The 23,818-nt window shown below is 43.9% G+C and overlaps 1 long non-coding RNA gene and 4 other non-coding genes across 5 annotated transcripts; 1 reads left to right on the forward strand and 4 right to left on the reverse strand.

Annotated features, from left to right (window-relative positions):
* Positions 1-2,607: 2,607 nt before the first annotated feature.
* LOC115030622 (uncharacterized) lies at positions 2,608-5,882 on the reverse strand. Its single transcript, XR_003836214.2, has 3 exons — positions 5,427-5,882; positions 3,152-3,224; positions 2,608-2,853 (listed from the first exon to the last, which is right to left on the reverse strand). It is a non-coding gene; the product is annotated as an uncharacterized LOC115030622 (long non-coding RNA).
* On the reverse strand, positions 5,580-5,652 carry Trnaa-agc (transfer RNA alanine (anticodon AGC)). The gene has a single exon. It is a non-coding gene; the product is annotated as a tRNA-Ala (tRNA).
* Trnay-gua (transfer RNA tyrosine (anticodon GUA)) lies at positions 5,777-5,865 on the reverse strand. The gene is given in 2 exon segments: positions 5,777-5,812; positions 5,829-5,865. It is a non-coding gene; the product is annotated as a tRNA-Tyr (tRNA).
* Positions 5,883-6,182: 300 nt separating the features above from the next.
* Trnay-gua (transfer RNA tyrosine (anticodon GUA)) lies at positions 6,183-6,276 on the reverse strand. The gene is made up of 2 exons: positions 6,240-6,276; positions 6,183-6,218 (listed from the first exon to the last, which is right to left on the reverse strand). It is a non-coding gene; the product is annotated as a tRNA-Tyr (tRNA).
* Positions 6,277-6,601: 325 nt separating this feature from the next.
* Positions 6,602-6,674, forward strand: Trnar-acg (transfer RNA arginine (anticodon ACG)). The gene has a single exon. It is a non-coding gene; the product is annotated as a tRNA-Arg (tRNA).
* Positions 6,675-23,818: the final 17,144 nt, after the last annotated feature.

The raw sequence follows: 23,818 nt of genomic DNA on the forward strand, positions 1-23,818 counted from the left end.
TCCGACCTTTCTACTGAGTGATGAGAATGTGTATAGATCTAGACTGGAGTTTAATGTTTTAAATATATTAAATAAACTTACATTTTTGTGACAGGAAGCCATTTTGTTCACTGATGTGTTTAATGCCTCGGTGTTTCATGCCCTTAAAACACTTCCGATTATCTAAGAACAACCTGGTGCATTTCTTGTTAGACGATTGTGCAAAAACTTAGAGAGCACTGTCATTGATAAAGATGGACTTGAACATGAACCAGAAAGGGATGGAGACAGCTCTCCCTCCATGCTGCATGTGCTTTATCAGGCTCTCCTTCTAGGGAGACAGCAGATGCTGAAGCATCAGGAGACACAAGCTGGACTTGATGTTTGTATCCTTGGTGACAGTGAGTGACAAGGACCTATGAAGAATCCAGAAGCCTGTGAGGCCTAGGCTGGAATTCTTCTGGCCTTGGCCTAGGGGAGCCTCCTCTTTCTTCCTTTCAGTCAGAGCACAAGGTAACCAGTTCATCAGAACATGTGCACCCGTGTTTACTTTGGTTGGTCCCCAAACTCCTGTTTCTTCATCTCCCTGTCTGCTCGTTTTCCCGAGCATCCCTCTCCACTTTCATGCTGCATGTGCTTGATCACGCCTGCCCCTTCCTAAGTCCCTGGTCTCTCCTCTGTGGGCCTGGTTCCTAGTTTCATGGCTTATACCCACACTCATCCCCACAAATACACTCATGTGTAACATGTGTGCGACACATGTGTCATTTGTCTTCTGAACCATTGTGGTCTCATTTAATATGAGACTCTCCAGTTCTATTTTACTAAAAAGTCTTAAATTGAGTTTTAAGCATCATTTAATTTAAGTTTATGTTTAAATGACCACATGTGGTGAGTGGTTTCTTATTGGACAAACAGCCCTTGAATACAAAATTAAAAAAAAAAAATCTTGGGGAAACTAAAGTATATATCAAGGATTCTCCAACAGGAGCTTGGCGAGCACCATTGGGAGACTGTGCTTAGAGCTCAAATATAAATGCCCATTGGCTCCAGATGGTTAGAAGAATAATCAGAGATTTACTCCAACTTTCAGAATAGGTCAGAAAATTCTGGGGATAGGAGGAATTTGAGGCATTAGTCAAAAGTGGTAACATTTCTCAGCACTCCAGAGTACCTAGGGGACTTTTATTTATTCCTGGCCCCTTCTGTCTCATCAGTACAGGCCCTTGGCTTCAACAAATATATGTTCACCATACAAAATAGGATTTATGGTCAGAGATGAGGTGAAACCAACAGGAAGTATTAGATACAGCTGTATTAGCTATTTTGCTTATTGTTGGGATAAAATACCTGATGAGAACAGTTTAAGGAGGAAAGGGTTTACTGTATTGACAATCTGAGAGGATAATCTATCATGACAGAGAAGGTGTGGAAGCCGGAGCAGCTCTGGCAAGGTGTTGGGAACCTAGGACAGCTGGTCACTGAATCATGGTGAGGAAGCAGGGGGTATCTAAATGCTGGTGCTCAGGGAGCAGGGGGGATCTAAATGCTGGTGCTAACACTTTTACAGGGTGTAGGACTCCACCCAAGGGAATGGGGAACAGAGCTCCATATTCCATGGTTGGTCTTCCATTTAGTTAAATCCATCTGGAAGTGCCTTCACAGACATGCCCAAAGGCTTCCTAGGAGATTCTAAAAATCAGTCCTTTGGCAATCAAGATCAACACAGACTGAAAGAAAACCAGGAATTGCAAGGCCAGTCTTGCTTCTGGCTGAATATCTTGTACCCAGTAAAATCAAGGAAGTTATGACTGATTCCATCATTAAAACAAAGAAAAGTACAAATAAAACAAGATAAGAACACCAGACGATGTGAATGCTGGAGGCACTGGTGAGCCCTGAAGGAGGGGGCTTAGGAAGAAAGGACACACACACACACAGGCCATGGCTTGCAGCATTGATTAATTCTCCTCCAAATTACTTTAATCCCAGAACAAAACAAAACAGCAAATAATTAATCTTGGGTAAACCAAGTGTTCTTGGTGTGTGGGCAGAGATGTGCTAGCTCTGCATGTACGTGCATATGACAGCCAGACACTGATATCAGCTGCCATGAGCTCTCATGCTCTGAATCTTCTGAAGACAGGACAATTGCACAAGCTGACTGGTTAGTGAGCCCCGGGACTCTTCTGTCTTCATGGCCCAGCACTAGTGTTGCAAGTGTTTTTATGTGGGTGATTGAGCCAACTCCTGGGCTAAAAATGTTAGTAGTTTTCTGCAGTACACATCCATCCGTCCTCCTCCCCACAACTATTATAAGCAAAATACACTACACATTCCATAAAGAAGGCTACACTTTATTTGAAATTTAGATGAACTGGGTTTGTTCCAGGCTCTGCTGTGTTCTGCACAACTTGGCCCTGGAAACATGACTCAAGGGACACAAGAATGAAGAAATGACAGCTAGAAAAGCTGTGTGGGGGCACCTATGATACAATAAATCCCCCCAGAAAGTTCCTGTGTATATCACAGAGGGAAGGGGCCAACTCCTCCAGAGAGAGGCCTCTGAGAAGCAGCATCCTCAGCATGCACACATCCAGAGGCAGGAAGCTATGGTTGACAGTTTCTGCATACACTGGTTTTAACTAAAGGTCAGTCACTCCTCACTAGTTCTGGGAACAGAGGAAAGCTTTGTCATCCTTGTGAACCTCACCTGGGGTAAGCTTTTTCCTTCCTTGGGTCTGCTACACTGGGGTCCTTGACACAGATTCCATGTTAACAATATACTGTCAGCTGGGGTTTCACCTTCTCTCCACAAGGCTTGGTAGATCACCCAGATACAATGGCTCTTCCTTTGGTTTCCTATAGCCAAAGCTGTGGTTTTAAAAACAAAAAACAAAAAAAAAAAAAACACTTCCTAAAAAACATGAGCGCCTTGTGCATTCCTGTTTTCCCAGTGTGTGGGAGGTAAAGCCAAGGCCACACCCCATTGAAGGCCAGTCCAGAGTACACAAAACCACCACCCCTTACAGTGACAACAGAGGCAAGACCCTCATCCTGAGAATTTCTGCTTTTATGTATTAATCTTAAAAGTTACTGAGAAATAAACCAGCCCTAGCCCTCATCTGTGTAGTAAGATCCCAGTTATTGCCTACTCAGAAGAGCCCAGTACCTGATCAGAAACTCCACTGGTCACTTGCCATGTTGCCTCTGCTCATTGGGTCTGTTACAGTTTTTCTTGCTACCTGGCAACAAGGAGTTTAAACACATGACTTTAAATTTTGAATGAGAAACGACATTTCATAAAGATAAAAACCACAAGGAAGGGAGTAATTTCAAGTGCTTTACGCGCTGGCATTTCTTGTATTAAGCTTATTGCAAACTGTTCCCTGGAAGCTGTGTATTATCTTGATAATGACTCCACCTTCAAAGCTGTTCTTCCTAGATGTCACTTCATCGCAAAGATCTTTGAGAAAATGTGTAAAAATTAGCATACCGTACTTTCTTCTGAACATCTCTTGGCACAATTTTTGTTGTTGTTGTCGGTTTTTGTTTTGCTTTTGTTTTGGTTTTTCTGTTTAGCCCTGGCTGTCCTGGAACTCACTCTGTAGACCAGACTGGCCTCGAACTCAGAAATCTGCCTATCTCTGCCTCCCAATTGCTGGAATTGAAGGTGTGCGCCACCACCACTCAGCTTCTTAGCTTTTTGGCACAATTTCTGTGCTAGAAATACCCAGTGAGATGCCCAGCAAGTGGTCCCATCTGACGATGTCACCAGGCTCTAATCCTCCTTAGCACCACTGGACCCACACACCCCTGCCGCCATGTTCTTACAAGTTCTTAGTAAAATGCCAGTGGTTACTTTTACACATACACTATTACATGGTCATCCCATAATGTGTTTAACCACATTCTGTATTTTCAGTCTTGGTCTACTTCCCTGGCTTGGGAAAGCCCAGCACCCCTTTTCTGCACCGTCGTATGTGTTTAGACAACACCTATGCAAACATTCCACATAACTCCTCGGGGCCTGCGGGTGTGGCATGTTCACCAGGCCTCTTGGTACTGAAATCTGTCCCAGGCTCTGCAGTGTGCCAGCAAAATACCAGGCCGCATTTATGCCTCTCATTCCCCTCCCCTCCCCTTTCCTTTTCGGCTTCCTTTTCCTCCATCCCCATCCCCTTCTTACTGATAACAGCTGTGTGTTTACTGTGTTCCAGGACCTCTGCTAAGAGATTGAAATTCTATCTTAAGTGAGAGGAAGTGCCACACGGCCATCCTGCTTTACGGAAGATGAAAGGGAAACAACCCAGATGTTGAGCACCCTGTCCATCGTCCTACAGAGACAACACAAGCCACTGGCTCTCACTGCCCTCGTGACTAACCTCTCTGTGACCCAGCCTCCTGATTTCCACATCTGAACCTCTGCGCTTCCCTGTCTGGATTGCTGACCTCAGGAAGTGACTGGATTCTGGTGCAGATACCATCCCTACTATCCGACTTGACACTCCTTTCTCTTTTTACCACATACAGTTACAGGAATTATTGTTATTGTTCACAAATAAGATTTAAGTGGCAGAGCACTGTGGTGAACACCAGTAACCCCAGTTCAGGGAAAGCCGAGGAAGACAGTGAAGAGCTAGAGGCCTGCACATTCTGCTCTGGCACACGCATACACGCACGCGCACACGCGCACACGCGCACACACACACACACACACACACACACACACACACACACACGGCACTTGGGAGGCACAGGCAGCTCAAGCCCAGCTCCTGAAGCCTTTGAGAGAGGCCTGGTGAACATGCCACACCTGCAGGTCCAGAGGAGTTACTTGGAATCTTTGTAAAATAAGAAAAATACATAATTTTATGTAGGGGGATATATTTAAGTGACTTAACGATTCAATCAAAAACTTTATTGAAAATAACAAAATAGGATTAAAAATGGAAAGATAGAAAGTGGAAGACAGCTAGAAATTGCAGCAGATTGTATACACTGGAAACAAAAGCACACAGGTTGCCCAGGACTCTAAAATGTACAAAGGAATTATGATTTATTATAATCGTCAAAAGGCTAATAATTCTGCCCTTGGCTGAAGTATATGTGTGTGCGTGTGTATGTCTTTTAACGAGGGAGCCTAAATCGGACCTTTTTTTTTTTTTTTTTTTTTTTTTTGGTTCGGTTTGGTTTGGTTTGCTTCATTTGTTCGTTTGTTTTAATTTTCAGTTTACCCTCTGTGAAGGTCCCTAGTCTACGCGATGCCCTACAATTTCTTCCTGGAGAAGACTAGAGTCCCATACACTTCTGAAGAAAATCACTCCAGCGCCCCACCACCCTTAGGCCTCGTCCCCCGTGGAGCCACACAGTCCCGGACCCTCAGCTTAGCCAGGGTTTAAAGCTGGGTCCATTTCCGGGTTTTGCTGGGGGGCGGTGTTACATACCGGTTAGATGCATGCCTGGAAGTTTCGGACACCACATAAAATACAAGGTTGAAATTCATCTCGCTGAGTTTTGCCTACTGTCTTTCGGCTCCAATTGAGGTGTATAACAATTAAAAGAAAAACTACATAAATGCAAAGACAAAAAAAGGGAACTGGAGGATGCGGGCATCGATCCCGCTACCTCTCGCATGCTAAGCGAGCGCTCTACCATTTGAGCTAATCCCCCTCTGCCGGCATCTGGCCTTTATGTGCTCCCCTAGAGGAGAAGCAGCGCACTGCGAGGCATAGAAATTTGTTATGAACATGCTTCATAGATAGGATTAAAAGGTAAAGGAAAATATGAAGCTCTTTCCTTCGAGCCGGAATCGAACCAGCGACCTAAGGATGCCCACAGCCACAAGCCTACAGTCCTCCGCTCTACCAGCTGAGCTATCGAAGGGAGCGGCAAAGTGCTTGGCGGAAGGGCTCCATAACACCACGTCACTGCTGCGCGCGGCCGGGAAAAAGGTCGCCCCGGTGCGTGGAACGCCGGCTCGCGCAACCGCACACGTGAGGAACCGACTTAATGGTAGTACACCCGTACTCTGGGACTGGTCGGAGAGCGCTCTCACTATGAGGTCGCAAAAGGTTGACGAGTACGGAAGAATACAGAGAAAGTCCTCGAACCGCCAAGATGGTTAGCGAGTACAGTGGCTGAGAGTGGGGCCCTGGGCAAGGCCGGTAAGTCATAGAAAGCATGGAGAAAATATTACTGTCTCCTTCGAGCCGGAGTCGAACCAGCGACCTAAGGATGTCTCCTAACCGGGGAGTTAGCTACAGTCCTCCGCTCTACCAGCTGAGCTATCGAAGGGACGTAAGGAACATTTCTGCCCCTTGACATTGAACGCATCTCAATCAGGAGTTCGGGTGACAGAGGGAGCTGCGCATGCGCACTAGTCAGGACTCCAGACGTTAGGGGCGCGTGTCGTTCTACGCATGCGCACAGCCACCGTTTTGCCTCCCGCAATCCTCAGCGGCCTAGAAAGGACCCTAGCACAAAGTCCTCGGGAGGCCCAGGCTCTGGTTCTCTTTCTTCGCCTGGCCTGCCTGTGTCACCTATGCCCTTCTCACTATGAGACTATAGAGAACGATCTCATGCTGTCATCTCGAAAGCCCCTAGAGCAGCCCATGTTAACGGGCCAGTGGCGCAATGGATAACGCGTCTGACTACGGATCAGAAGATTGTAGGTTCGACTCCTGCCTGGCTCGAGCTTTTGGCCCAATAGTGTTGGGCTAGCTCAGTACTTATAGCAGTTTGCATTAATAACCAGCCTGTCCCTGCTCCTGGCCCCATCACCCCTCTTCAGGCACGTGGTGCAGGGCCATTCATTAAAATACATTTTTGACATGGTTCTGAAGCGTTCAGAAAAATATTTTATCTAAGTGGGCCATTACTTGGCATTTTAAGACAGTAAAATGATGTGATTGTCTCCATATTCTGATAATGCGCCCACACAATTGTTGGGGAGGCATTTTGTTTTGTTTTAATCCACACATCGACTTGGGTCTTTTCATCAAGTCAGGTGTTTGAGCCAAAGGAGCTAGGTGGGTGTTACCATGCCGACGAGATAGCAGCTGGTATCTTTAAAGTTGTTTAGTGTTTTTCAGGTTTAAAAAAGGAAAAAAAAAGGAAAAAGTACCTTTATGGAAGTTGGAGGAGTGTTGCTTTCCTCCATGTAAGTTCATAGACAAACCAAAGAGCCGCTATCATGTTCTTAGTTCATTTTCTTATTTTGCAAGGGTAGGAAACCAGTGATGATTATCAGGTCATCGTCACAGCATCTTTGCACTGTGAGAGACACCATCACCCTCAAGCAACTTAAGAGGAAGAAGCACAGGGGACCAAGAAGTGGGGGATGATGGTGGTTTCTTTTATTTTTTGTCTCTTATTACAAAATTTCACGTGAGCTACAGACACAGTCACACAGGGAAGCCCTAGGAAATGGAGGCTATAGTGTCAGGAAGGCTTCTTCCTCAGTGCCTTCAGCTCCTTTTTCTCTAGGGCCAGAGGGCTCCCCTACAAATCGCTGAGCTTTATGGATACCCCAGTCTATCCCTGAGACTCCTTTCCAGTCCTCAGGCTAGACTGCAAATCTCTCCCTTTTCCTGGCTGTTTTTTTTTTTTCCCCATAATATGTCAAGAGAACATTGTGTGGTAGTGCATATGTGCATGCAAGCATGCTTTCCCTTATTCCTCTTTGAAAAAATTTTATATATATATGGAGTGGGAGAAGGAGCAGTAGGAAGAGAAAGACAGGGAACCATTGCCACCTCCAAAGCTATAGGAGGTACAGTCACACCAGAGACTTTATATAATGCTTGGGAGTTCAAAAACAAATGAGATTGTAGAGACACTCAGAATAAAGAGGGCGAAGCCTGCATCCAGCACCTCACAAAGACAGAACCTTTGCCTGGAAGAGCCTATGGGATGCAGACGGGGACTGGGGGTGGGGCAGAGCAGAGCCTAGTAGAGGTGGAAAGAAAAGGAAGCGCTCCAGCCTGACTGCACTCTCACAGCGGGGCATCCTAGGAGCTCTTGATTAGATACAGTATGCTCTTCAGCCCTTCCCAGTAAATGAGAAAGCCCACTTGTCTCTTAAATGGGGAAACAACACCTTAAATAGAAGAAAGTTCAAATGAAGCAAATGGCCCAAGAGAATTAAAAATAAGATGAACAGAACACAAGTATGTTTCAAAATGCTTATGGTTCTCCTCTAGGAATCCAAGAAGGTATTGCAACAGTGAATCAGAACACGGGTAGCAAAAGCATCAGAGAGCAACTGAGTTCTTAAACCCTAAAACCAGGTCTGCTCAGGCAAAAAAAAAAAATTGTACGTCAGACACAGATGATGACCAGATGTGAAGATGTAAATCAGAGAGCACATATCTCAAAGCACATCAGACATTGGAAAGCAAAAACATTATAAAAGTGAGAGCACGGAAAAGAGATCCAGAGAACACAACTCCCGAATACATGTTCTAGAACACAAAGCAGAGACAATCGGGGAGCAAAGGGGCCATCCATGAGGACTGGATAAAAACAGCCAAGGCTGAACACAGGCTGCTGAAATGTAAAACCCTTGGAGGCTTTCACCAATGAGGGCCCAACAAAACAAAAGACAGCAGCCTTGAACAAGAATAAGAATTGGTCTGTAGCCAGACCTAGCAGCAGCACACACTAGAAGACAGTCGGACAGGGCCTTTCTGTGAGAAGACAACTTTGAGACAGAACTGCCTACCCAATCAAATAGCCCATGTGAAAGCAGAAAGGTCAAACTTGCAGGAGGCTCTGTGCTTGTTTGAATGAGAATGACCCCATAAGCTCAATATATTTGAATGTTTGGTCCACAGTTGGTGAAACTATTTAGGAAAGATTAGGAGGTGTGTCCCTGGGCATCAACTTTGAGGTTTCAAAAGCCCTTACCATTCTAGGTGGATCTCTCCTTTCATCGCTCCCTGCCTCTCTTCCTCCCTTCCCCAATGACCCACCTGGTGGCTATGTCACCTTCTTTTTACCATGATGGCCATGAACTAACCTTCTGAAACTGTAAGACCCAAGTTAAATGCTTGCTTTTACAAATTACATTGTTCATTGTGTCTTACTACAACACTTGAAAATTAATACAGTCTCTACATATTTTTCTGACAGAAAATAAGTATAATTTGAAGATGTCATACCGACAAGTTCTCCAGGCAGATGGATCTGAGAAAGAATTAGAATACACATCTTAATGTATACATTTTTAATGTAGAAATGGAGAGGGGGACCTGGTACGAAAACATGTAGTGATGCTGAGTTGACAGCTTCTGCCAGCACCTTTGGTAGTTCCAAAGCAAGGACTGCCCTTTAGAAGAGACCCAAGAAGGGCAGAAGCAGGGGGGCCCTTTGTACCACTTCCTGGTTCAAAGGCTGGTAACCTCTGGAGGATCCAGAACATCCTGTTAACTACTGTACTCATCGATGGACAGTGACTCCTTTCCTAGCAACAAAATTCTACGTCTGCCACAGAAGTACTTCTGCAAAACAAAATATCCAAGAAACAAGAGCACATAGTACTTAAGGGAAAAAAAGAGAGAGAGAAAACCAATCCAGCAGCTGGATGACAATTCGTCTCAGGCTGACAGCTGCTGTTATTGGGTATTATTTTCTCCACTTAAGAGTTCAGATGTCTTGGACCCCAAAGTAAAATTGGCAGGTAGTAGTGGGTCTTTAAGAGGGTCTTACCTGGTAGGAAGCTACTAGGATCTTGAAGCACGTCCTCGGAAGGGTTGTAGGACCTTGTCTCTCCTTGACTTCCTGTTTTACATATATGCTCCTTAGCTCTAACTGTATACTTGACATAACCTAGAATCACCTGGAAAGAATTGTCTAGATCAGGCTGGCCATGTCTGTAGAGGATTGTCTTGTTAGTGTGAGAAAACCTAGCCCATTGTGGTATCATTCTCTAGGCAGGCTACAAGTAAGCGAGTAAACAGACCGGTTTCTCTCTGCTCTTGACTGTAGGTGTGATGTGAGCAGCTGCCTCAAATTCCTGTCTCAATGATAGACTGTACCCTGGAATTCTTAAGTCAAATAAATCCTTACTTCCTTAAGTCGCATTTTGTCTATATTTTACTACAATAAGAAAAATAAAACTAAGCATCTCACAAATACAAAATTTCTCTGTCACTTACTATAATCACTACAGCCAGAGACCATATGTTGTACAGGACTATCTTTCAAGCCAAACTGACACCATCTTCAAAAGTCCCACCGGGCTTGCTCACTAAAGATCACAGCAGCTAAGGCTCCCTCTCAGAAGGATGAGTGGGTGAGAAAAGCCACCATGTAAGGGTCTGAAAATCTGTGAAAGTGTAGGACCCCCAAGAAAGAGCCCCCCACTCAAGTCTCGGGACGCAGGGCTACCCAAAGAAACACGAGAGACTTCCTTGAGGCAAAAGCATGAGGTAGCTTTAATGGCGGAGCTCCAGGTCGATATGTATCACACAGGAGAAAGAGGAATCGACCACGGGGCTTGGAAGCTAGGGGTTTTTATAGTAAAGGGGCTGGGGCTGAGGAATTGCTGTGGTTACACATGATTGGTTCATTCAAACATCAGCAACATGATTATGAGTCAGCAGAGTAGTACGTGCAGGCCGGGGTGTATAAGGATTCTAAAGCCGGGGGCTTCTCTGAGTTGACAATGCATCTGGTTAATATTTCAGCTTTTAACTGTGCTCCCTATAGAAAGGGGGGGGGTGAGCAGGAGGCGCCGGGCTATTTGACATACATTACATGAATCACAGGTCTCAAGTTTTATTTCCTTTCAAAAGAACACCCCAGACTCAGATAGTATGCAAAGAGAAAGAGCATTTAGTCTGCAGAAACAACCAATATGTGAATGTCAACCATTCTCCAAAATGGCAAACCCGGACAAAGGTGCTCAGGCATTCTTAAGGGAATTGGAGGAACTCTCTAGAAGGAATAGGTATTCTAAAGTTTCATTGGTGGGTGCTAGGGGGTCACAGGTCTGCATTCTATGATATATCATTGTTGGTAACTAAGAAGAGGGGGCTGGGGAAGAGGGGGAAGGGGAAGACCCACACCCCAACAGAGTTCCAACTATGCTCTGGTCAGTCAGGCGTAGGAGGGCTGCTATCTACCTTCCACTCATCCCTGGGTGGGCATCTAAGCCTCTGACTGACTCTTCCGGGGTGGCAAGGGGCAGCCCTACCTGGGAGTCCAAGACCTACTTTGCTAAAGTACCGGGGTTATGGGAGAGAGGAAAGAGGGAAGAGGTTCCCAACACAGGTGAGAGTGGGTGCAGAGGATCTTGAATGGAGCAAAGGAAGGCCTTCAATCTGGAGATTAGAAACGGAGAAAGCCTGTCTCATCCTCCAAGTGGGCCTTGATGAGCAGAGACATTCAATGGTTTTAGTGCTTTATTGTAGAAAGGCGGGGGGGGGGTAGAGAAAAAAAGTAAGAGGGAGAGAAAAGAGGAGAGGAGAGAAGACAGAGAAGAGAGAGGAGTGAGGACAAAGACAGGAGAGAGCTGGAGAGAGTGAGGAGTAAGAAGTAAGAGAGTGAGGTGGGACTGAACAGTAGAACCATGGCCTGAGGATGGTTATCTGATATAAATGTTTCTTCTCTGAGGCCTCTTGTATGCAAGCCTCTTATGCTTAGGGCATTGGACAGTACCTCTGGCAGAACATTTAAATGGCAAGTGAACAAAGAGTACAAGATTGCAAAATCCACAGCACTCAGTAGCATGCAAAGGATGGCTGTTTAGAGTTAGAGAACTACAGGAAAAAGACAGTGTTGCTGTCTTTTGGCAGCAATATGCGTCTGAGAACCTGATAATGGTGAGGATAGTGCTGTCCTGAGCACGGGTTTACAAATAATCTTGAACAAGTAAGTGAAGGAATTCAGAAGATGCTAACCCCAAATCTGCTGCTTTGATATACTGCTTGTCTTGAGCACGAAGTACCTGAGAAGATCTGCCTAAAACCAAGCATACTATTTCCTAAGAGAAAGGCATTCTCACTGTACAGGGAGAGAACATTTTTAACAGAATAAACCTAACTTATAAAAATAACTTTTCCTTTTCATTAGTTTCCCACCCCCGGATATTTTCCAGCCACTCTCACACGTCCCACATTTACCAGTTTTCCTTGAAGAGGCTCATATTATTTTAGACCTAATGGCTTTTTCAGGTCTTTCTTTTTCTTATGAAGACACACATATTGCATAATGTACTGCATAAAAATTCATTTCTCTTATTACAGCTATGGACTAACTCCAAGGTTTAGCCATAGAACCTAAGCAGATAGAAGATTTTCCTCTGATGTCATCAACATAGAAGGAAGTTTGTCGTCTCCACAAATGTGAAATCTGTGAGTAATAAGGATTAGCTATATTATTATGACAAACTAAACTCTGAAATCTATGTAAAATCATGACATCCAAAGACCCCAATGACAACTCCCAGCTTGCACACCCTTCAAGAAGTTTAACTGGAGACCTTCATGCTACAGGCAGATGGCTAGACTGACCAACCCCGTCCAGTTCCCAGGGTGCCACAGAGCCTCGGTGAGGATCTTGTCTTTGTTTCCTTCCCTCTTCTTCCTCAGTCTGTCTGGGGGTGGAGATGCAGGAATCTTTCTTCAGGGACACCTTGTCCCTGTACTTATTTGCCACGCACTCCAGTCAAGTCTGCTTGACAGGCTGAAAAGCCTGGAAGCACTTACGAGGAGAAGAGTTTCACAGAAACTCACCTCCTGGAGCTTTGGCGTTCTCATTAACCCATATACTCATACCCTATGCCTGAGTTAGTCTGGTGTATGGATCCACATGCTCTCTTTTAGTATTATCTTATTATTAGTGTCTTTTAAGATTGAATTCTGACATACGTAAGCCCCCACCAGTGTTCCAAGGTTCCAGAAACTGAAGAGCTTAGAATCCGGTAGAAATGCAGTAAAGAAGTTACCTATTCAGTAACGAATTAAGCATTACAAAAGACGGAGCCAACAGCTCAGGGCTGGTCTGCAGAGTGTTTACCATGAAAGAGCCAGGGAATCTCACTGAGATATAAATCTTCAGTACAGGCTACATTGCATATTAGAAGCAAGTTGGAGAATTCTTCTGACAAATGGAGATTCTCCAGATACTTAAAAGTTACACTCATATAAGAATTTAGCAAGGCCTAGGAAATAGGGGGGCATTCTGCTAAGAGCAGAACCCCCTGGTGCTAGTCTTCACAAGGCTCAAAGGAGTAGCATTAGGGTGTGAAGTCCTTACCTGTCATTAAGCTGACCCTAGGCAGGACTGCTTTATCTTTACTGTAAACATTTACCTGGTTCCTGTAAATCCTTTTGAAGTCATTCCTTTGTTTTGTGTCAGGCAACTTCAATGCACTTTGCCTGCTGTGACTTCCTACCCCTTTTATTTTCTGTACTATATAAGACTGGTGTTCACTTTGTGACAATACATTCAGATTCTACACAACCTTCTGTGTGCTTCTGTCTGTCACTCGCCAGCTCCTTGCCCATCTGCACCCAGAGACTCGTTCCACACAGACAAGGGACCCAAAGGGTCTGCAGCACTTATTGACAGCTGTTGGGCTATTGCAGAATGACGAAAAGGAAGACACAACCTCCTAACCTGATGGAACACTCAGTTCTGGAGAGGCAGATAAACAATAACATGTACAGTAACTCAACAGAGCTGAGTGCCAAGAGAGAAATGGAGAGAGAGACCTGGAGTGTGGAGAGGAATGTGCTTATCATGTTGGTGCGTAAACACAGAGGGGCAGAGGCATAAACAGTTGCTGTGAGACACATGCACACTAATGCACACAGAGGCTCACCTGCATTCCTTCCATACAGTGCAGCAAGCATAATGTTAAGTAAAAGTAAAACTTTGCCAAGCTCTATTCCCTCTGTGTTATGAAAAACTAATAGAAGATTACCAATTTGGAAGTTTGGCAGGCGGATAATATATTTTTACTAATGGAAATTTCACAATTTGTACCTTATTTTGTACAAAGGGAAAATTGGGTATAATTTCAGTTGTATTATGAATAGGTAACATTTAAAGTCATGAAAAGATTTTTGCATCTCATTTTATTAGTGGTATTGAAATGTCTTACTTTTTGATGCCATAGCAATGTTCTTATCTCAGTTTTATGGACTCAGGATAATAAAACACCATACGTAAAGTTATTTTATACACTTAATGCAATCGCTTCAAGTTGGGAAGGGATAAATCTGGATGTATTGAGTTTGAGTACCATTCTCACTTTAAGAAGTCATGTCTGACTTTATAGAATTCACTATCAGAGAACATTGTAATTTAGCAGATAAACCTCAAAGCCCAATTACCTTAGTCCAAATCATGTCGTTCCTGTTATCAGGATTCATGGCTCTCTGACCCCCAACCTTTTCATCTGTGAAATGGTAAATGATTACAGCACTGAACTCACTTAGATAGGATTATATGAATTAACTTACAAACGTCCTGAGAAATGACTGACAAGTGTGTGTGCTCGAGGCCTGAAAGTGTTCACAGGTTTTCTTTACACCCTCTTGGAAATAATGGAAGGAGCTGATGTATTAGAATTTTTAAGATTATTTTTTTGATGCTGGGAATGGGACGACCAGGATATTGTATATAATAGGCATGCACTCAACCATACAGCCAACACCATATTTCTTTATAGCCAACCACTCCAAAAGCTATTTTGAGACAGGGTCTCACTAAGTAGTCTTAGCTGACCTTAAGCTATGTATATCAGGTTGGCTTCAATCTCATAGGCTTACCTCTACCTCTTGAGTGCTGGGACTAAAGGCATGCACCACTATGGCAGGCCCCCAAATTGCTTTTGAATTTAAAAAAATCATTTCACTCATAGATTGTTACAGCTATTGATTGATCAGAGAATGTGAAAAAAATCTATGAGGAGTGTACTGGCTAGTTTTGTGTCAACTTGACACAGCTGGAGTTATCACAGAGAAAGGAGCTTCAGTTGGGGAAATGCCTCCATGAGATCCAGCTGTAAGGCATTTTCTCAATTAGTGATCAAGGGAGAAAGGCTCCTTATGAGTGGGACCATCTCTGGGCTGGTACTCTTGGGTTCTATAAGAGAGCAGGCTGAGCAAGCCAGTAAGTAACATCCCTCCATGGCCTCTGAATCAGCTCCTGCTTCCTGACCTGCTTGAGTTCCAGTCCTGACATCTTTGGTGATGAACAGGTATGGAATTGTAAGCTGAATAAACCCTTTCCTCCCCAACTTGCTTCTTGTTCATGATGTTTGTGCAGGAATAGAAACCCTGACTAAGAAAAGGAGCCATAAAAACTTTCCAAAAATAAGGTACTCTAATGAGTGGGAAAAAGGGGATGGGAAATCCTCACACTGCCTCCTGAGGAAGACACAGAAAATTAAATAAGGACATCCCAAACAGTTGTCTCCCTGAGCTGCAGGAAGCAGTTGAAAAGAATGGTAAATGCTAGAGACCGTGAAAGGAAAATTGGAGACCTTGAGGAAGATTGGCCATGAGTGTGGGGTTAGTTTTCAAGGAGGGCTAATATAGCTGTACATAAATGCATGCTGGAGAAAGGATTTAGCACAGCAGGTAATGTCATGGCCAGGTCAGCTAGCCTGTTCCAACCCATACTAGCTTGATGGGGCTGTTTCCTGCTCTTCCTGTACTTAGTGTGGAGAAAAGAGACTGATAACATGCTATAGTACCTTGTCTCAGTATCTTGGGAGTATTCAGTTAAGTCTGCTCAAAATGTAAGCATCAGATAGCAAGCTATCTGTATCTATTAGCTATTACACTGAAGATGTATTTTGATATATGAATTACATTGTGATGGCTATTCTTGTCAAGTTGACTACATCTGGAATTCACTAAAAACTCAAGTAGCTGAGCACATCTGTCATGGATTTTTCTTGACTGCATCATTTGAGGTGGGAAGATCCTAAATGAGGGGCTTTCCCTCATGGCAGCCTAGATACAGAGCTTGGAAGAAAGCATCTTTTGCTTTCTGCTTGCTGGCTCTCATTCTTAGTGGCCAGCTCATATTCTAGCTGCTGGGGCTCTCCCTCATGTCACTATAGCCCGTTTCCACAGGATCTGACACAGGCTGAAGATCAGCTGAGATATTCAGCCTCACACACTGAACAAATATTTGATTCTTGAACTTTTTTCTTAGAAGACAGCAAGCAAGAGCTTGCTTCTAAAATAGTATTCCTCATTAGTGAATTCATACCCAAACAGATCACTTTTTAATCTAAGAAACTGTTACAATTCTATCCCTGGAGTGAAAATATTCCTCAAGAAAAAACAATAATTACTCTCACCAAGCCCCAAATCTGCTGATTAAATAAACACTGAGAAAATGAAACTCAGCATCCAGACAATAGGAGTGAGAATGCTGTATCCCAGCAGACAACACAACAGAGAGAGGATGAGCCTGTACCTAGTGGGTTTTCAGCCCTGCGGTAGCTCATGACCAGACTTTTGGCTATGCTACTGGAAAGCTCTGCTGGCAGGCAGTGGTGATCAGGAAGTGTCGACGACTGCAGTATAACTGCTGGTTTCATTCTCAGAATGCAATTTATCTTCTTGAGCGCAGCCCTGAACCAGCATGACAATTCCAGAAACTCATATCATGCTTCCCTGTCACTGGAAAGGCTTTTCTCACAAATGACATATGCTGAAAGAAATAACCAACAGGCTAGTGTGTTAACTTCCTACATAGTTGTTAGCACTGTGGAAAATGCAAATATAAACTATAATCTAAGACACAGGACTAGAAGTCACAGGTATTTTGAGTCAAGTGCAGCTTGACAGTAACCAGGCTTAGCAGGTTTAGCAGATTCAGGACTGGGTCTAAGTTCTTGCAACTATAGTTGAAAACCTCTTGGGAAGGGAAAGATGAAGTTTTTGTTTTGGTTTTGGTTTGGTGCTCATATTTTTGTACAACCTGGCAAAAGGGATATTGGACGGGAGGGTTTGGTTTTCCCAATGGTTTTTCTCTGTTTAGAGGAAATGTCTTTGAAACGGGCATAACTCTGAGTAAAGAGGAGTGAGTGGTAAGGGAAGACATGTTGCTCAAGTGTTTAAAAAACAAAACTCCATAAACCAGCTGACCAGCAGTCAAGGGGCAGTGGACAGTTCTATACTGTTTCATTTCAGAAATCTATCACAAAACATGATTATTGCAAAGAGAGCATAGAAAGCTTCCTTAAGAGCAAGCACTGCAGTAGCCATTTTATTTCCAATAGATACTTTCTCTCTACAATGCAGGGTCAATCCTCATTTCACAAATATTCCCTGAATAGTTACTATGTGTTGGGCATAAAAAGACACAATTCCTTATCTTCAAAGTATAGAGATAATACATTAGTGGAAGATACTAAGGACAAATGGGGGAAGCCCCCATCTGAACTCTGAAGATGGCTCACAGAAAAGACATTTGAGAAAAGGTACATAGAACAGTGGTTCTCAACCTGTGGGTCATGACCTTGACCCTTTCACAGGGGTTCTCCTAAGACTATCAGAAAACAGAGACATGAACCTTCCAGTTTCCATCTCTGCCTGCAACAGATCCTCTGCCAAAGGGCTCCATACCCAAATAGCACCAGGAGGGAGCTAGCCTCCCAGGAGTGTGGACAGGCCTGTGAGTGCAGGTAGGATCAACACTGCTACTCAGAGGAACCCACCCCCACCCACAGAACCCTCAGGACACAGGAACTAAGGGGCAGCCTGGGACAGGAGTTTTCCAGTCCTCTTAGAAGAAAGTTGGTCTCCCAGAAGTATCTACACACCTGCAAGCACAGGTAAGACCACCCCTTCTCTTCAAATTCCTTGCCCAAGAGGGACCCTCACAGAGCCATCAGGATACAGAAACCAAGGATCAGCTGGTAACAGGATCCTTCAGGTCTCTTTCTGCACCCCAGAGCTGACCCTGTACCCACAGTTCTCCATACCCAAATTCCTCCCAGAGAGAACTGGTCTCCCAGAAGTACTGACAAACAGGTTTGTAGGAGGGACAAGCCAGTCAGAGACAGCAAGACCAGATAACACCAGAGATAACCAGATGGCAAAAGGCAAGAGCAAGAACATAAGCAACAGAAACCAAAACTATTTGGCATCATCAGAACCCAGTTCTCCCACCACAGTGAACCCTGGTTATCCCAACACACCAGAAAAGCAACATTGAATTAAAATCACATCTCACTATGATGATAGAAAAATTTAAGAGGGACATAAATAACTCCCTTAAAGAAATACAAGAGAAAACAGGTAAACAAGTAGAAGCCCTTAAAGAAGAAACACAAAAATCCCTTAAAGAACTACAGCAAAACAGAACCAAACAAGTGAAGGAACTGAACAAAACCATCCAGGATCTAAAAACAGAAAGAGAAACAATAAAGAAATCACAAAGGGAGACAACCCTAGAGATAGAAAACCTAGGGAAGAGACCAGGAATCATAGATGCAAGCATCACCAACAGAATAGAAAAGATACAAGAGAGAATCTCAGGTGGAGAAGGTACCATAGAAAACAGTGACACAATAGTTAAAGAAAATGCAAAATGCAAAAAGCTCCTAACACAAAACATCCAGGAAATCCAGGACACAATGAGTAGACCAAAGTTAAGGAAAATTGGTACAGAAGAGTGAAGATTTCTAACTTAAAGGGCCAGTAAATATCTTCAACAAAATTATAGAAGAAAACTTCCCTAACCTAAAGCAAGAGATACCCATGATCATATATGAAGCCTACAGAACTCTAAATACACTGGATCAGAAAAGAAATTCCTCCTGTCACTTTATAATCAAAACACCAAACGCACTAAAGTGTGAATGCTTCAGTTCTTCTTAGAAGGGGGAACAAAATACTCATAGGAGGAAAAATGGATAAAAAGTGTGGAGCAGAGACTGAAGGAAAGGCCATCCAGAGACTTCCCCACCTGGGGATCTCATATACAGTCACCAAGCCTGGACTCTATTGTGTTTCCCAGGAAGTGCATGCTGACAGAAACCTGATATGGCTGTCTTCTGAGAGGCTCTGCCAGAGCCTGACAAATACAAGGCAGATGCTTGCAGCCAACCATTGGACTGAGCACCAGTGTGGGCCTGTGCCCCAGAGGCTTTCCATGGTCTGGTCTGGTGCGAGAATTCCCTCGAAGGGGAGTGAATGCGGCAGGGAAGCGAAGTCTCTTCTGCCCTTTCTGCTGCTACAGTTGGCTCTACCTCCATTTCTGCCATGATGTCTGGTTACTCTACTCGGTTACTCCGTTCTGCCCTGCACAGAGCTGTGTCAGGATGGACCGACAAGAGGTCGACTGGCCAGTGAGGCACTCGGAGGAGCTTCAGGTGATACTTCAGGAGAGCAGACCTCTTCCCAAGTGTTACAGCTCTTAGAACAAAAGGCTCGGTCGATGGAGTAGTTCTCTTGCACTTTTAATTCCCTGGATAGCATTTATATACAGTTTTGGGGGTGATTCAGGGTCTGACAGCAGATACCGCTCATTGGCTTAAACTGAGAGCTTGGGGAAAACCTTATTTGCATGTAGGAAGGCTTGGTAGCTGCTCCTACATGACTGATAGCCACATACCTCTCCCTCGGGGGCTGTGGGGGCTATGGGAGCTATGGGGGCTGTAATTTCTACAAGGGCAAGGGGCCTAGGAGACATAATCAAATACCTTCCATCCCATGCAGGTGGGATTCACAACTGGGTCACTGGTGTTCCATACCTTTGCTCGACTGGAGACCAGGGTATCTGGGCATAGCCCACCGCCCCTCACACCAGGTTCCCTGATGGAGGAGATGGAGAAGGGACTGTAGGCATCGAGGGGGTTTGCAGCCCTATGGGAGGGAGCAACAGTTCCCTCCATAGGGAACTGTTGATCAGATCCCCCAGGATCTCCTGGGGATTGGACCACCAACCAAACAGTACACATGGAGCAACCTATGGCTCCACCTGCATATGTGGCAGAGGATGGCCTTGTTGGACATTAGTGGGAGGAGAGTCCCTTGCGCCTGAGGGTGTTTGATGACCCAGTGTAGGGGAATGCCAGGGCAGGAAGGCAGGAGTGGGTGAGTGTGTTGGGGCAGGGAGTGGGGGATGGGATAGAGTGTTTCAGAAGGGGAGACCTGGCAAGGGTAAAACATTTGAAATGTAAGTAAGAAAAATAACCAAAAATTAAAAACAAAAATAAAAAAATAAAACTCTGCCACATGTTCTGCTGCAGCTATTAGAGCACTTAGGTCGCATATAGGCCAGGGAAAGGGAGCCCAGCTTCAGGCTACATTTGCTCAGCTCAGCCTGATGAAACTGGAATTGTAATCCTATCCCCATGTCTGATGCCTAGATACCCCTTAGTGTAGGCTATATATTGTCTTTGAGCCCCATATTCCTTTAGAAGCCTGTAAGCCTTTGTCCCATGGGCTGCTTACTAAAGTCTCTACTTCAGAACCCTTTCTGCTGTGGCCCTTCATTAAAAGACCCTTTGCTAAAACCTGTCTACTCACCTATACAACCTACAGAATCTCCAGCTTTTATCCAACAGTGCTTCTCTCTGGGCTCTTTAAGGGAAAAATCTGTTTCTCTTGAGCTTTTCTAATTCTGGACTATGTTTCTTGACTCATGGCTTCTTGCCTCCATCTTCAAAGCTTGCCTTTGATCACTCACTGGTCATGTCACAGATATCATACATTCTTAATTGGGACCCTCTCTGTAAGTCAGGGACCCAAAAGGAGCCCTTTTATGTATGTAGATTTCCAGGGTAGTCATCACAAATGGGCTTTAGCCTACATACCATTTGTAATGTAGAAAGAGCACATCAGTTACTCCAAACAATGATATATATTTTTGTAAACATGAATATACATATTCGTCTTTATCTTTCTGGCTCTGGGTTACCCAACTTTGGATGATTGTTTCTAAGTTTTATAATTCTCAGCTGAGTAATATTCCACTATGAAAATGTACCACATTTTCAGTATCTATCCATCAGTTAATGGACATATTGCTAGTTTCTGGATATTATGAAAAGAGCAGCAGGGATCATGAATGAATAACTATGAGGCCCCATGCTCAGGAGTAGTTGTCCAACACAAATCAGACCCCAATATTTTGTTGTGGTTTTTTGTTTTGTTTTGTTTTGTTTTGTTTTTTGTTTTAAAAGAGAGAAAGAATGTAAAGTTGGATGAGAAAGGGTAGGGGGAGGATCATGAGAATTTGGAGAGAGGGAAAAGAATATGATCAATATTTGTTATATAAAATTCTCAAACAGCTATTGGATGAACACACGGCCCCCAGTGGAGGAGCTAGAGAAATTACCCAAGGAGCTAAAGGGAACTGCAACGCTATAGGTGGAACAACAATATGAACTAACCAGTACCCCGGAGCTCTTGTCTCTAGCTGCATATTTATCAAAAGATGGCCTAGTCGGCCATCACTGCAAAGAGAGGCCCATTGGACTTGCAAACTTTATATGCCCCAGTACAGGGGAACCCCAGGGCCAAAAAGGGGGAGTGGGTGGGTAGGGGACTGGGGGGGGGTGGGTATGGGGGACTTTTGGGATAGCATTGAAAATGTAAACGAGGAAAATACCTAATAAAAAATAAATTAAATAAAAAAATATTTTAAATGACTATAATCTAATATAAAGACTTTGAAATCTCCCACTCTGGGAGCATGGTGCCAGAATTAAGGCAGAAGCCACCGAGAGAAGGATACATGACTCTGAATGACCATTGCAGAGCTGACCATTGCAAGTCACTTTCCTTGGACAGTATCTCTCTCAGGTAAAGAGCCATCCTTACTTTCCTGTTGCTGAGGCACATTCTTAGGAACTCATTCCCTCACTCAGAGGCATTTGCCTCATACTACCATAGCCAGAAACAAGCTGGGTTGAAAATATTGGCCAAAAACCCTTTGAGAATTTGATTCTGCCCTTTGACTTTGATTCCAAATGTCTGGCTCTTAACCAGTAGCATTTTTGGACCAAATGCCTGAGCAAGCTGGAAACAGAAGTTTAAAATTCCATATGAGAAAGAAAAAGGATGTCTGAGAGAGAACGGGAAGATGAGCTTTACGATCATAACTTGCCATCCAGAATAAGCCAGGCCTTCCTGTAGTCAGAACACAGGAAGGAAATGTCAAATTACCCACAGATTGGGCTATTTAGCCTTTTGTTTCCTCCAAACACAAAGTAGTATTTATTTGTTGGCAACAGCGTTCCCAGCACTTGCTGGTTATTGAGGCTATTAATACTGGGTATCTTCATGGGTCTTGTTGGGTGAGAGAGTTTATATGCATAAGAGTCACATTGCATTTGTCTGCTTTCGCACAATTTAGTTTGTGTAAAACCAGCTTGCATTTGCTAAATGATTGATATTCTAGAAACTTCTTCATGGCAGGAGCATCATCTAGTCCCCAGCAACTTAGAGGTCAGAGTAGACATGAAGTCAGAGAGAGGGAGAGAGGGAGAGAGGGAGAGAGAGGCAGGGAGGGAGGGAGGGATAGGGAGTTTTATTGTATTCTCATGCTTCTTGGTCCCAGGTGAAGCAGGATGAAAGGACAGGGAATTGTGGTGACATGGGGAGATTCATCGAACATTACTGGTAGAAGCATGTAAGACAATGAGAATGAGGCTGATTTAAACTTCAGGGGCCTGATTCAAGAGGTTTAAGAATGGAAGAATATTGATATATAGTCTGGAGAACTTCTGTGTAATATTTTGGTGAAGAATGTGGTTGCTTTCTACCCTTTTCCAAAACATCTGCCTGAGGATAAGTTAAAGAGCTAAGGATTAACAGCTTTAGCAGAGGAGATAACCTGACAGCCTAGTATTGATTATGTTGCTTGGTTATTAGTGGCCACTCTAATGCAGATCTATTATGAAAAGGTGCAAACTGAACAGGAAGAAATACAAAATGTTTAGGTTTAGAAGAAAAGTAGCACCAAGAAGTATAAACAGATGAAAGAAAAGCCTGGTGCTAAGTGGAATGAAGGGAGTGGTGACTTCGCAGCCAGACCCCACACAGCTAAGTTTACAACTTATGAAAAGAAATTAAAGAAAGTTTAGGGCTCCCATGGTGGCACACATACTTTTTTAATTATTATTCAGAATAGAGAACTTCTATTGTATGTACATGATTTATGTGCAGTAATAATTCTTATCTTTTCTGCTAAGTTTTCCCTGACTGACTCTTTCATTACATTGTATCCCTTCCCTTGGGTGGCACACATCTTTAATCCAAGCAATCAGAAGCAGAGACTGGCAGATCTCTGAGTTCAAGGCCAGCCTTGTCTACAAAGCAAGTTCCAGGACAGCTAAGCTTAGATAATGAAGGAAACCATCAAAACCAGAAAGCTGATGAAGATGTAATTGAATTAGTAGGTCATGTTTCAAACCCAGCCAGCAACAGAATTGGGCAGCTTCAGCCACTTGGTTCTGGCTTTAAAATCAAGGACAGAAGAAAGTGATTATTGAATCTCCCTCTGTGTCCAAGGAAAGCCACTGAGGCCAGGCATGTGTCAGGGTGACCCTGCATGGAGGCCTACAGAGGCCATTGCATGAAGTTGTGAAGGTGAAGCTAGGATTGCCTTGAAGACACTAAGATGTTGGAAATTCGAGAGCCATGGGATCCCTGCCAAGGAGAGTTGTTACCAGGGAGTGGAACCAGCCCAAGATTAAGAAGTGTGTTTCAGTCATCAAAGCTGAAAGGAGTTGGAGATCTGAAAAGCACTTTGACACTAGACATAGAGACGCAGAGTTAAGAGTTTGCCCAACTGATATTTGGTCTTGCTTTGATCTAGTATTTCCTCTTTAATGCCCCCTTTTCTCCCCCTT

Source organism: Mus caroli, unplaced genomic scaffold (genome assembly GCF_978045245.1).
Source record: "Mus caroli unplaced genomic scaffold, Mus_caroli_1 scaffold_3, whole genome shotgun sequence".
Lineage (NCBI taxonomy): Eukaryota > Metazoa > Chordata > Mammalia > Rodentia > Muridae > Mus > Mus caroli.